Below are 15,926 nucleotides of genomic sequence, written 5' to 3' on the forward strand. Positions count from 1 at the left end.
AGTTACACAAAGCATCAGCTGAAGTGTTGTAGTTCTGGGATATGGTCTTTGAGTGGCACCAGAGAGAGTTGTATGGGAAAAGGATGCTACAACCAAGGGCAGCAGGCACAGCTCTCTCCGGGATGTGTAGAGCCCAGGGTGAATATTGCTGGGTAACAACCAAAAGGCAAGAATAGTATTTGATGGGAAGAAAAGGGCAGCTGGTAGCTCTGGGACAACTGATTATCAGTACAAAATAAAACAGGAAGACACTTAAACAGAGCTTTCATCTGAATTTGCAGTATCAGTGAAAAAAAAACCCTCTTGGTTTAGCACATCATGCACATTTACTTAGAATAAGTTTACTGCAAAGTTGTATTACAAAGACTTGAGCAGTGCTCTGAACATGTATTTGATACATATGAGTGCAATGTCTTTTAACCAAAGGAAAGTGGAACTGTAAGGGAATATGTCACCTGCCTAAGCTGTGCAGCTTTAGGAATTTACTCTGGTTTCCTACAGTGGATTGGGTTATGGCTGGAACTGTGAGCAAAAACTTCATCCCTGATCTTTCTTTAGTCCAAAATCTTGGCTAGCCTGCTGACATGCTGAGACAACTGAAGTTGTCCACTTTAGGAAGAAATCTGCAGAGGGTGGAAAACACTCCAGTGTTCCATGTGGGACTGAGAACCAGCACAGCTCTGAGGGGAGAAAGGTGGCAGAGCTCAAAATCCAGGAAGACCTGCAGGTTGTTCTAACAACAGTAGCACAAATGAGGGCAACAGCTAACATAAAGAAAAGAAAAAAAATGCCATTAAATCCTTTGCTGCCATGAGTAAACAAAAGTGAAAGGCAGGCAGATAAACAATGGTTAAATAAAAAAAACAGATGAGTGACTTGAACAAAATGTGGATGGTGATTGCCAAAAATATATCCCAAGATCAGAGTCTCCAAACCTAAAGCCATTAGCACAGGTTGGGACAGGAGGTGCCCAGCTCTACTTACCGATTCTGGACCAAGATCTCACCCCTACGTCAACTTTTTTAAAAGACAGCAGAGCACTGATCTTTAAGATGTTAGACAACAATGTTTAAAAATTATAGGCTATGTGTGGTTTTGAAAAACAAACAAAAGAGTAAATATATATTTAATATGTATTTATAAGAGTATATATTGGCCTCGTAGCTTCTGTGATATCAGATTAACTGTGGTGGCTTGTGATATGCCATAGACAACTTCAGTGGAGACAAAAGGGTATGTCTAGGTGACAAAAAAAAAGGGCATGGGTAAAATCTTTCATAGACTTGTTTATGTTGATGGCAAAAATGTATAATTTAATATTCTCAATTTGCTAAATGAGTATTTCAGCTAAGCAACTGATGGACAAAGCCAGACTTGTTTAGCTAGATACTCTAGGTTGCAGTTCACATGGCACAAGTTTGAGCAGGTCACAATAAAGTTGCTTGTCTTTTTCCTTTAATTCAGTATATTGCTGAAAGTCATTTTAAAGTAGTACCGTCCATTCTGAAACAGATTGTAGTGAAACAGTATCAGATTCAGTTTCTTCGATGCCGCATCCTGTTATTTAATAGTGGAAAGTATAATTTAACAGTTGTAATAATAAATCATTGTTGATAACCTGCAGACATTTATTATAGAAAACTCAAAACTAGAATACTTATAACGGAAGAAGTTGGAGACAGAAGAAAAGATGGGATGTGCAAGCCTATAAAGAAAGAGAAAACCTCAAATAAAAAAGGTGGTGAGTACCTAGGAAAGGTGGTGAGTACCTCTTTGAAGAAAGACAGAAATGGAAATAAGTCGTCACAGATATCAGAGATGACAGATAAGGTCATCTCCAGCCAGAGAGAGTGAAAGGAACATATGGCATCTTCCCAGTTCCCAGAAAGGAGGGAGACCAGACACATACAGAATGAGATGTAAGAGTGATGGTTTGCTGCAGAACTGAGGCAAGACCACCAAATCCCCTGATACAAAACAAGCAGAACAAAAGAATTTTCCGTATCAACAGCGGTGGTAGTATTTCAGCTAAGAATCACTGTCATTTTTAAGTTGTAAGCCATCTAAGTGGTCTGTATTTATCACCTGGAAATTTTTAAAATACTCGTATATTTTTAAGTGTTGTCCAGAAGGAAAGTTGGAGCACTAAAATCAGCTTAAGGACTTTCCTACGGTCATTTACTCCAACTCAACCAAAGGGCAGGAACTCCTTTCTCTGCTACAAGCTCTTTAGCAAGCAGATATCTGAATGTATTCCAAAAATCTATTAATACTGTGGTTAAGGAAGACCAAACAGGTTTTGTACTTGATTTTACATCCGATATTTTTTATCTAATAGGCAGAAACATGATAGCCTTTAATAATGGGAAAGGAAATGAGTATTTCCTCTGCTGCTTTGTCAGACAAGGAATAAAGTATGAGTTCTTTTTTGTTAATTCTCCCAAGTCTCCCAACAAGAGACAATACATAAAGGGCTTTTTGTTGTCTCTCCCTTAAAGGGACAAGTTTATGTTGTCTCTTTGGTGCACATCTATATAAGAGTATTTTTCACTGCTTCAAACAGTGCAATATGTAAACTCAAAATATGTAGGAGTTATAACATTTGCAAGACATATTTATTATGCTGCAGTAAAATGCTACTATTTTTAATGAAGCAAACAACAGAAGAGGTTTCTTTTCACAATAATTGTGTGCATATTTATTGATACTGTCTGATAAAGTTCATTCTATGAATGCTGTATTGAACAAGTAAACAACAGCATATGTATAGAGACAGAGAAATTAGAAAATCTGTTTACTTTTTAGATTCAGAGCTTGTCTGCCAAATGTCTTAAACCAAATAATAAAGACTTATACTTTTAATTAGTGTCTTAGATTCTGGGCTGTAAAGTAAATTAACTACTCTACGCTTACACAAGATTTTCCCACAATATGAATAAAACAGTTCTGGTTTTGTTTGCTTAAATTAGCATTTGCACTGCAGATAGTATTAGTCCTTTTGAAAGGTGCACAGACATTCTGGCAAAGCATTTGTCCAACTGTGTCACTTCTGTGAAGCACTGGTATATGAAATAGTCAAAAAGCAGGAGGAAGAATTTCAATCAGTTTAGATTTTTTTACCCCCAACTGACCAACATTTCAGATTTAAAAAACCAAACAAACACAATAAAACAAACAACAAAAAAAAAACATTTGCCAGGTATATTTGCAGAGAACACAGAGAACATAAAGGTGACTCACAGGAGGTGCAGAACTCAGCCCTAGTGTCTCAGGCTCTCTGGCATCAGTACAAGTGAAGCATCAGCAGATGAATGCTGGGACCCTCTGGGAAACTGCCCCTGCTGACTGTGATGGACTCTGAGCTGGAAATAGTGCTGCTCACTCACCATTATCATTAGGACAGTTTTCTTAGGGCACGTATACAACCATATTTCAACACATATGTACCCCAATAACCATGTGAGATCTCTGAGCAAGCCTCAGGGTTCAAACCTCACTATTACTTTTAATGGAAATCTTATACTCTGCAGAGCTGGGCATCAATTCAAGTACTAGATAAATATATCAGACAGGCTGCCTTCAGCCAGGGGAATTGCAACCTGACACACGCATTATGAATCAGGAAAGTAACCTGTATTGATTTGTATTAGCACTGATCTCATATTCCTCAGCAATATTCAGGTGACACTTCCACTCTCTTGATAAATTGTATCATTTGCAGCGGCAAGCCAGACAAACCCGAAGAACCATTACTTTTAAATGAGAGATTTCATAACAGAAAGAGCCTGTGTTTTCTCCAGTTTTGAAGTATTTTTAACCTTGTGCCCCTGAAAGTTGCCAAGCTGGCTAGCCTGGATGCTAGAACCACTTTGCTTAATGGAAGAAGGGTTATACTGCAGGCAGATAAACAAATTCCTCCAGCTGCAGAGTCAACAGAGTCTCAGACTTCACCTCCTCATCAGTCTTCAATCTCTCTGCAGAAAATGCTACCGAGTGTCATTTAGCAGCAACCCCAAACTGCAAGAAAACAATGAACTGATTTCAAAGCAGCTGCCACTCATTAATCCAGGTAACAGGGCCAGGTGCACTCTGCAATCAGAGGCAAATGGACCTATCTCACCTTCAGACCAGCAGTTTCTAGATTCACAGGTTAGTTGTTAATTCACATGCTTGTCTAGTCTTTGTTTATAAATTCAGCTATCTAAGCAATTTGCAGAAGCCTGAATTACTTTTAGCAGGTGGATGTGTACTTCCTTCTGCTACTTATAGTCTGTCCAGAGTCAGAGAGGTTTTGTTAGATTGTAGCTTAGAGAGAGAGAGAGAGACATATCTCTATACTCTCAGAAAAAAAGGTTGGGGGATGGAGTGATTTCTTATCATTCTAACTGATACTGTTGTGAGGATGAAGAGGAAAGACAAGTTTATAGGTCAAAAGTTCTTCAGTTCTGAAACAGAAGCATCAAGCTTGGATATGGGTGCAGTTAGAACTGGAGGCAGCTGCTAAGAACAGAAACACCCCTTGACTTCAGGAGACTGTTTTTTAGGGCACAGCCACTGCAGCTCTGACCTCTCAGTCTCATCCCTGCCTGCTTTCCAGAGATGCATCTAGAAAGAAAAAAACGTAATTTCACTACATATTAAAGATCATAAATTCAGTACAGATGATTTTTGCCATACTGTGCCTGCTGTTGTTCCAGAGCTGCTTACTCTCTACATCCCACAGCCCTGACAGCTTCTCTGCTGCCCTCTTTGCTGTCAGGTATCTATGCCTCACAGGTGCCAATTACCTTTTTCCCTCAACTTGTTTAAGGGGTTGAAACTCCAAGTATTTGCTCCCTGCCTGTATTTTACCTGAGGTCTAGCAACTCTATTCCAGGACTGAAGAAAGTCCATGTGTTCAACTGCTTGTTTAATCTCTCCAGCAGTATTGGCACTCTATAAGAGATATGATCTTTCATATTTTTCCCCACCATAGCTTTACACCACTCCTTACTCTTCCATGTACCTTGATTACTTTCCCCGGGGGCTGCTTCTGGGACTTATCACAGACCAGAGGGACGAGTGCACATGCAGTTAGGTGCATGCAAGGGAGAATATGTCTTGTGTTTGGTTTTAGCATTGGCTGTATTCCCAGACTTGGAGCTTTCTGGAAGGTCACTGTGTACAAGCTGTGTCTATCAGGGGGAAGTGAAGGCTGGGCTGAAGTGCGAGGGCACAAGGCAGGGTCAGGATGGGGAAGGAACAAGCCTGGCACAGGCAAATCTGCAGCTTAGGCAAGGGCCTGAGGTTAGGTGCAGTCTCGAAGCTGAGGATCAGAGGCCTCAGGCGAAGTGTCTCACAACCCGTCACAGCAGGCTGGTCCATGTCACCAAGCCATGTTGTATCAGAGCAAGCCTTGAGCACAGGCAGCAAAACCCCTGCAAGGGGACATTGCCTGGTGATGCACTCCGGGCCCTGACATTCCTATGCCTTCATTTTAACTCAGTTTTGTCACTGGGAGTTCAGCTTTGCAAAGGATAAGGGCTGCTGGTGGGACCCACAGTCAAAGGAGAAGTGATGCTCCTTGACATGCATCCACCACATCTAACAGTGCTCTAAAGTGTAGGACCAGGACACCACAAGAGCTGTAATATTTGAAAAGAAGTTGATGCAGGTTAACATTTTGTGCTAGTTATGTTGTTGTGCTTAATGGGGTGTGTGGACTGGAAAAGTCCATGGTCATTTGTGTAATTACAGTGAAATTTTTCAAAATTTTCATCACACAGGGGGATCCAGACAGTTCACAGCTGTACCTGCCTCTTCCTAGCTCTGGGGCATGACCAGGTGAGATGGGAAGGGCAGCCAGAAATTGTGTGTCAATGTAATGTTTCTCCCAATGTGTATTCACTCCACTGCTGTTTTATTTATTTATACTCTTAAACCCATTCTCATTTAAGCTATCTCTCCTGCTCTTAAAAATAAAATATAAAAAAATTCTAAAAATTAGAGATTAACAGCAGAACCTGAGTGCTGAGAACTACTATCTAAAACATTTTCCTTTAATTGAAAAGGACATCTAAATTTTATGTGTCTTTTAAAGAAGTCTTATAAAAGTCTGTATTCAAATGGGCAGAAAGAGAGAACAGAGGGAGGGAGAATCACTGAAGATTTACGTGTTCAAGAAAATTTTCAGTGTATTCACTCACACCAGCTTTATTCCTTGGTGTATATGTGCACTCATAATGAACGTGCAACATAATTTGGTTGGTATACAATGCGGTAAACAAACAACTCTTTGTAAAAGAACTGTAAAACCAGATGGATTACTAATGTGAAGGCACTCAGAGAAGTTGCAAGTTACTGGAATTACTCTATCAGCTTCTGTTCCTAACATTTACTTTGGAGGGTTAGGTAGTTGTTTTGCACAGCTCTTTGGAAGTGTAAAAAAAGCCATCCCACTATCATGTTGGCATACCAAAAAGATAAATCCTTCCACAGTTTATCTTTCTTCAAACACACTATTTGGCATGAGGAGTGATTTGTTTAAACTATTTCTAGTGCTTTGATTTTCCTTTTAAAAGGACACCCCAAGCTAGACACTACCCTTGGGGCTCAAATACTCCCCAGAGCCCAGAGGGCTGGAGAACAGTGAGCTAGATCATCCCAGAAGAGCTTGCTCCTCCTGCTTTTGTGGAGAAAGGGCAAGCTGAGGCACAAGCGCGACAAATACAAAACACATTCACAAAAAAAAAAAAAAAGCCTTTTCATTACCACTCTCCCATGGTGCGCTTGCTGAGATATGCCAATGGTCATGGGAGCTACTGCTCAGGGCATGGGGAGGCTGGATTTTGCCCCCACTGAATGCCCTTGCCTAGAGACAGCTTGTTCAGTCTCCGAGACAAGGGCATCAGCACTGCACCAGGCACTGCCATGAGTAGGGAAGACTTCCAGCCTGGTGCTATTGAACAGAACAGGGATGTGATTTTCTCTGATTGTACCAACAGTCCCTTGGCAAAGCAACTAATTAAATTAGGATGATGGAGCTGAAATGTATATCTATTTCATTATTAAGTGGCTTAATAAAATCCTCTATCAGAAAGCAGAATTTGTGGACCATGTAACACTTGAAGTGATAAACTCTTGAAATAGTAGATGACAATGCAGAAGCAACTTTTAATGAAATACCAACTCTGAAAACTATGTCTCTAGGTTTTCTTTTTGGCGTATGTTTTAAGTCTCTTTACGGCTTTTACTGTAAGAAGTGCCTTGAGATAGTTATCATATGCCACAAATCTTAGAATCAACCAGGCAATCTCTCCGCAATATCAACAACTTAAGTGACTGCCATAAAATGTAAAAAGAAAAAAGGACTTCTTTTTCTGTTCCAGTCATCATTACTATGATTCAAGACTTGGATCAAGAAAAGAAAATGAAAACACTCCATTTTCCAAAACTGTAGAGTTGAAGGCATGTGTATATTTTAATCAGCAATGTATTTATTTTAATCAGAATTATTGTAACTTCCACCACTAAAACCTGTCTCTTGCCACTTGTCTGCATTTTGGTGTTGGAATACAATCTGGGGGGCTGGGATGTCCCAGGCATTTGTTGAGGGAATCCCAGGTTCTATCATGTCCTGAAGCAATTCTTCTATTCCTGACCAGTGCTAGCTCCTTTTGGGAAGGCTAACAGAAAGTGTCCCTGGGGATGAACTACTTTGCATAACACAGTTATTTTAAAAAGGCAGCTGGATCATACCAGATCAAAGCATGATACCAGAGTGAGGTTCTTATACAAGATGCACATGCATCTTCAGCAGTAATGTAATTCCCCTTCTCAACACCCAGGAAACAGAATAATGCTCTCTAACTCAATTAATACTTTTTGTTGCACTTTTCTAACCTTTCCATGTCCTGTACAGTGACAGTCAAGCTTTCAGCCATTGAATTTCCCATTAAAATCCTGAGATGTGATTCTTGCTGCCTAAACAACCCTTCCCCCCATTGCCATTTAGGTATTTGTATCTCCCCAGCCTCCTACCCCTTCCAAAACTCAGTCTAGTCATCTTTGGTTCTGATGGTACCCAAATGGCACACCTTCAGATATTCTCACCTGAAATCTACCATGTCACAACAGTCTTTTTCAGCTATTCTTCTCCCAGACCAATCCAAGGCCCCAGAAATTTTAAGACCAATGCTTATACTACCTCTCCAATGAAAATTAAACCATTGGGAGCCAATCACCTGACTCCTTAGATGAAGGCCAAAGGTGGCAGTGGGATGGCTGTCACCTGCCTGACGTCCATAGCAATGGAGAGGCACCTCCTGGGAACTCAAGCAGGTAGTTCCTCCCTCCTCTTTCCTCTGGGCCATCAAGATGTGTAAGGGTTGATGTGTGTCATTGTTCCTGACCTTTTTCCTATGGTACTAGAGAAATAATTGCTTGTATTAACTTGGTGTATTAAATTAAATTTCTAAGTATGTAATGTCTATATTTTGTGGACAAAAAATTTTGATATTGAAATTGCAGAGGGCATTTAGGGAGGCGCAATGACACAGTGGTTAAGGCACACAAAGAAACAGGCAGTAGGGTAGCCACCTCTCTCCCCTTCCTGACTTTTCCATAAAATTGGATTTCAGGAAGGGTGCTGTAGTCTGTGGTGATCTGATATACCACAGTACTTTTCATAAGCACTGCAATTTTAACAAACCTCTATAGCTGCATGTAAGGAAAAGAAGAATCTACCCAATCTCTTGACTGTTGAAGTACTTTCAGATTGCATTTTAGAAACCCTTACTGAATTAACTTTTCTTAAATTCATCTTTGATCTTGGTCTTTTTCTGCAAAACCCACTAACACTCCTTTTTGTACTCTACTAACCCTATTCCAGCATTTCAGAAGTTCTATCATACTTACGTTACAACCTTTGCGGAATACTTGTTTTCTTCAGTGAGTTCTTCAGGCTTTGACTAAAAATAAAGCACTAAAATTTACAGAGTTAATGATGAGACTGGAGCTGAAGAGTGATTCCCAGCTCTATGTTCAGATGATGGCTCCATGCAGTTAAAAGCAGTGTCTCAAAGGAATACCAGCACAAAACTGAGACAAGTCTACAATCAGTAAGACCTCTTATCTGGATACTGGCAAAATATCAGTTCTTACAGTGCAGTGGGTAGGAAACTTTATCACAAGAGTTCCTATGTGCAAAACGTACAGATTTTTTTAATGCATGATCTTTGAAATCACAGAGGGAAAATTCAATAAGTATATTTCTTGCACATAAAAGCAGGTAGTTCAGCAACTGATGCAGCCATCACATACTGCAAATCATTTATTTCCTGGCAGTTAACATCATTACCCGTGTGACTGCTTGGGCAAGCTTTTGGCTGTATACTCCTATTGTTTTAATTGATTTGGTCCTCTGTGATCCATGGTAGCGTGCCAAGGAGACATGGTATGCTTTTCCACTCTGTCTCAAATGTCATCCTTTTCTGTGATTTGATCAACTTTTATGTCTCAGGTAATGACTTCACAGAAAAAGCTTTGGATTTTCCTAGAAAACAACATTCAAATTTAAAAGGTGGAAATTGTTCTCCTCCCTCATAGTGAAAAGTGATCAACCAGCCTAGAAAAATTAAGTGCTGCTACTGGATATTAATTGTCTATGCCCTGATTAACTGCCATTTCTATCTCTTAGTTGGACTTCCTGCTCTTGACTGGGTACTTATTATGGTGGCTATACAGAGACACTGAACCTCTGCAGTTCCAGTAATAATTAATGTTTTAACTTTTTCATGGAAGAATGAAAATATCCACAAGAAAAAACAATTTTAAGAGAGCTGATCTATTTTGAGAGCACTGTTACTCCCCTTTCTACACTTGAAGCTCACCCTTACATAAATAAATAATTTTTGCAGATGTCTGGCAAAATCAAATTGTAATGACAATTTAATCTGATACATCCATCACTGGGACTGCAGTCCATCCTTAAAGGAGAATGGACTTGCTCAGCAAATACGTTTTTGTCTGTCTCCCTCTGCTATGATTATCCACTTTATATGCCTCAATACCAACAGAAAAGGTCATCCTAGTTCAGAAAACGTTGGCTAATAACCATGCAGAGACAGAGAGACTGCAGAAAATGTTGTCCTCCAAATCTGAGACAACAACTTAAACCAACGTCTGGCCTGTATAGAGGAATAGATTTGCCTGAAAGAACCCAATAGACCAGAGATTGTGTATCTGAATGCAGATTTCTTGAGGATTTTTGAATTATTTTTGAAGGAATTGGAGACTCCATCTTGTCCCAAACTATAGCTGAAAAGAGAGTTCACAGTGAGTAAATTCAGGTAAAAGCAACGTTCTGTGTCTTATGGTAGATTTCCAAATTTTACTGAATTATTATGCAAAGTGGTATTTGCAAGAACTCCTTTAAACCATGTGGTGTAAAACTCTACCTGACACAGCACATGAGCTGTAGGACTGTTATTTACTTGTTGTGTAGTTTTTGTTAGGAATTTAGTGAAGTACAGTTCTCCAGGAAACTTTTCAGTGAGATGTAGAAGTATTCTTCACTAAAGATGATTCAGCCATTTATGTTGCGAGTTCTCCTTAGCAGCCCAGCCAGTGATCATGTGCCTTCTCATCTGTTTCCCACCTTGTTCTCAAAACACTGCTCCAAGCAAGCGAAGCTAAATCAGCTGATTTCTTCTCCTACATTTTTCAGCCATTTGTATGTTTTCGTATATAAGCATCTTAGTGGTGAATTTCCAAACTGTACAGTGGCACCAAGAAATGCAAAAACAATTCTTGATAAGTGGAAACAGCAACACATCAGCAGCTAAAGAAACAAAATTAGCCTCGTGGGTTGATTCTATTGTTTAAAGTCAATGTTATGTAGGAGTTTGTATAAATAAGATTAGTCAATATCTGTGGAAAAGTCAAGTTCTGTGTCTTGGCAAGAAAATATGTCTGTATTGGAAAATGTGTCTATTACAGAACGTAATCAATGGTTTATTGTGTCTTGATTTCCATGAAAAGAAAAAGAGGGATGCAAGGTGTCTTGGTCCCTTACACAGTCCTTTCACACTACAAAATTGAAGGAAACTAGCTGATACCTTAACCTCTGTTCCTAAGGTGGCCAGCAAATGCCAGCTCCCAGGAAAAGTCTGTGCGAATGCATCTTAAACTTCCCAGGTACTTCAGCCTTCCACACGTAAGTCCTCCTATATGAAGACAATATTTGGTGGCAGGAACAGTGAGGTTTGCTATCTGCTGTGCTCATAAGTTATTTGCTAGAAAGAGACTAAAATAAACACAAACATTCCAGATGGATGGCCAAATGCAAGTAATGCCACTGACCATAGGTCAGATCTGGCAAGCAGTAATTTCAAAGGTTTTAATGTGAAAAGTATAGGAAATCTCCTCCCCACAACTTTTTATAAATGGGTGAAGTCAAACATGTCATATTGTAGGTTCCATCTCAAATATACTGGAAGATGCTGCTCCTTCAGGATAACCAGCTTCTCATAATGAGGTGTAAGTCCCTCTTCCATATGCATGTGGGCTTCTCAGCACCATGCAAAAGGTACTCATTGTGAAAGCTAATTCAACAGAATAGACACAATAGGAACTCACCCACAGCTATAAGGCAATACCATTTACATTTCTTTGCCCTTACTAGCTCTTCCCAGCAGTATGCTCCATTTCATATCTGGATTAGGATCTATCCTGGTGAAATTAGATCCTAATTAAAAATATTAAACATTGAATGTAGATCAAATATTGCAAAGCCACAGAAGAGAGAAGACAGAATTTCCTAACATTACGCTAAGTGATTTTCAAATCAAATACATTTTCAGGCTATATATCTGTTTTGAGATCAATGAGCTTATTTTATGCTGGAGGAAAAAAAAATAAAAAAAGAGTAATTTTCCTTAAATAGCAGTTTGCCATTGTAGGACATAATAACCTTGAACATTCAAGTAGTAGGAGATTTTTCATTTGACCCAAAAGGCATTATGTTCAAGCTCTTACTCAGATACATATTCAGCAAAACCCATTAGGTTTTTAACACATAGATAATAAGGGTCAGTCTTGCATCTGTTGAAGATGACAAGATGTTTCTGTCATCAGGAAAATACAGCTTTTAGTGCATACATGGATTAACATAGGTGTCCTTGGTACATATTTATACATGAACTGTATGACCAATATGGCAGTCTAGCATTGCTAATTGGTTGCAAATGAAAGAACCTGTGTCAGTTCCAACAGAACATTTATATTCAGCCATGAGAGCGCAGACATCCTCCTTAGTTCTTGAAAAAGATAGATATATGTAATAAAGTACATGAGCTACCAAATTAGATTGTCGGTAATGTGCATTTTAAAAGGACCCTGAATATGCATTGTAACATCGTCAATAAAATATATTTGTAAGAACCTGTCAGTAAATAGGAGAAATTCACACATCAGAAAATATGGAGGATGAATGCCTCAAGTATTCAAGTTTTTACTCAGATTTTGAGGCATCTATTTTTGTCTTGATATATGAACATTAGTATAAGTGGATGCATGTCGATGCACTTCAAAGAGGAAGCACTAACCGATGGTTACAGCAAAATATTAAAACAATAGTGGCTGAAGATATTTCTTTATAAACATCTCTTATGGTGCATTGGAATTGATTTCATAGTCCTGAGCTATCCTAAAAGGGTACAGTGAGACCTAATTAATATTTGCAGCACATTGTGTCTGGGTGAAAAAAGCTAATAGAATCCTAAATTATTAGTGCCCATGTCTTCTCTACTGTGACTTAAGAGGAGCTGTCCAGGTTGCCATAAAGCATTACATGGAAGCACAGGGATATGGGCTGATATACCATCTCATCAATTTGTAACCAGGTCTTACTTTTAATAACAGTTTTCTTTCAAATTACTGACAATCAAAAAATGCATCTGGGACCAGTGTTGTATGTCTGGAGTTCTTGACTTTTTGACATGATGATCAAACCTGAGACAGTTTTATTACACATGAAAAGCAAGCCCTTTTCATACAAATCAACAAACCAAATGAACAAACAAGAAGTTAAAGGGATGTTAAAAGTCACCTGAGGTGTATTTGTCCTGTAGGGTATGAAGGAAGGAAAAACTAACTATAATTGGTTTCTCCTGTTAATGGGTTGCAAAAGGTCAGTGTTGCTTCCTGCTAAGATACTTAGAAAATAGTATATACAGCTATAAAGTTTGTATCAGCATATTACCAATAAAGAATCACCACTGAAATCACTTTCATCTGCATGTGGTATACCACGGTGCAGTATAGCAAGTGGAATTCAAAGTCAAACTTTAGATTTCTGTTTTAATGCATTTTGAAAAGGAGAATACAACAAGATAAGCAAGAAAGCTTCAAAGAAAATCAGTATCATCAGCCAGATGCAGGTTTCATGTGGGTTGGTATTTTGGCCATCCAGCTTTCAGATATACATCCTGCATACTGAAGGGCAGCCTTTCCTGCTGTCATCAGTGTCCAGAAAGAAGCTGATTCTAGCAGGCCACCTGTTTGAAAGACCTTCATTTGCAACAAACTGTGATTATCTTGCAGTTGATTCCATATATCCAGCCCCTCCGTATTACTATAGAAATCATTGCTTCCTCATGGGAGGAATTGTCTTCCTGTTAGTTAGATCAATACTGTAGGCAGCTTTTCCATATTCCAAAACTGTGGAATGAGTGGTCAAACTTACAAAAAAACTCCTTCATTTCCATCCCATTACCCTTCTCTTTAATTCAATGATACCATGTTAATGCCATGGCCAGCAGGAATGGTGCTCCAAGTCACAGTGCTGATCACTGCAGACAAGCTGCAGCTTGTTGATGAGTACTTGACATCTTACAGTTGAACAACATCAGTTTTGCAAATGTGCTATTAGGCTCCTGAGTGACTTTTGGCAGCAACACTGACTATATCGCCCACAGCTGCAGTAGGAAGAATGAAAAAAGAGAAGGATGTGAAATAGCTCCTTCGGAAGAATTATTTTTAATTCAAACTCTGATCGGTGTCAGTTCTAACAGGCATCAGCTGGTGGAGAGGAACATGCTGCACACCTGGAAGGCTCAGCAGCGGCACCACCTTTCTGAAGATCTCTGCAGAGTTCCCTTCTTCTCCCCTAAAACCGTGCAGGAGAAGCACAGGAAAGTGAAGGTCCCCTGCAGTACTTTTGTGGTCCCCGTTGCTACTGCTGACTAGATAAATTCACTGAGGTACTCGGAGTCACAGCTGCTTTTATTTCACCCTAGGTCATGGCACTTAGACATGCACAAATGTGTACTAAATTAGGCCGCAGGAAGCTAGAACTCCCTGTTTGGACCTGGTATAGAGCAGGTGATACCTGGCTTGCATAATGATACATTCTCAGAGATACGTTTCTTCTCAGTAGCTGATTGCTGCTGGGCAGTGTTGCGAGTTCTTTATCTAAGACAATCAGTAGATCCATCTCACAAGGAAGTGCAGATTGACCAGAGTGTATGTTTCTGGAGGAGCCTGAGGGCTTTATTTGAATCGGTTTCACTTAGTGTAATGGTGCTTCTAACACGTGCCCTGGGGAGCCGCTGTTCTCCATGATTAATGAATCTGGTATGACTGGGGGTTATAAGTTACTACATGGGTCTAATGTTGCAGGAGGTCAAACCTATCAGAGAAAGACAACTAAGGGCACCCTGGCAGATCCCAAGAGTGGCTTAAGAACATGGAAGAGCTGAGCTGGTGGGTCCTGTCTCCTCTGAAAATGCTGGAGACTGAGATAGAAACAATGTCTCAGCTCTGCCCAGACCGAGATGGTTTGGATGTACATGGGATCCACAGTTCAGGCCTTATTACCAAGAGTCCTAATGACAATTAATTGAAGGATTCTACCAGTTTTGTAAAACTATACAATACCAACACTACCTATTTACTATGGAAAAATCTATTATATACTATGAAATATCACAATATCTATTTACTGTGGAAACGACTGTATTTTCATTATTTTTTCCTATCCTGCACACTAAAATTATCCCTATTTAACAGCTGCAGAGGAAGCAGATCTACAGCAATGTGAAATAATTTGCCTAAGGCCATGTTGTGATTCTTCTGTAGATGTAAGGGTATGAATTCTTATTTCTTGGCTCTCAAGCTAGTTCTGGTCCCCATTCTTATTCTCACACCTTAACCAAATGGTCATTTTTCTATATTCTTAGAGCTTTTCCTCCTGATGCAGCAATAAATGGGTGCAAGCCTTTAAGTAGCTTGCTAATCTTCGGGTTTGAACATACATTAAAAAAAAAAAAAAAGCCAAAGTCATTTTTTGAAAGCCAAAATGAACGTAAAGAAGAAACTCACTCTTCTGATATAAGTACTTATGTGGCCAGTTGTTAGGCAGCTCTGCTAGCCCTGTTTCACAAAAAGTATTTCATAGCGTATGAACAATGAGAAGTGCTGCAGAATGGTTCATTTTGTGTAAAGCAAAGCACTTAATTCTTAACTTTTTTCAAGTTTTTGTTCACACAAGCATTACTGAGGACTTGTCACGGCTGCTATGTCCAGGAAGTATAAAAAAAGGAGAGTATGCATGGGGGATAGGGTGGGACTGAAATCATCAGAATCTTCCCATTATTGTATTAATAAAGCAACATCATTATGTTTAACTTAAGTAACTAATAAGAAGTTATTTGCCATACACTTTTAAAGAAAGGTTGAAGTACCTTCATTTAATCAAATATACTTGACTTGCTGGGGTTCCTAAATATATTTTTAAGGGAGGTTTTAAAAAACTTAGAGCAAACAGGCTTGTTCCATAATTGCCAGAAAAGACTGTATTAAAATAGCTTTAAAAACTTATCCAACAATCCCCCAATACTCATAATTTTCTTGCACTTTTTATACAACGAAACTATAGCATAAAGGTG

Source organism: Falco naumanni, chromosome 8, assembly GCF_017639655.2.
Source record: "Falco naumanni isolate bFalNau1 chromosome 8, bFalNau1.pat, whole genome shotgun sequence".
Classification (NCBI taxonomy): domain Eukaryota; kingdom Metazoa; phylum Chordata; class Aves; order Falconiformes; family Falconidae; genus Falco; species Falco naumanni.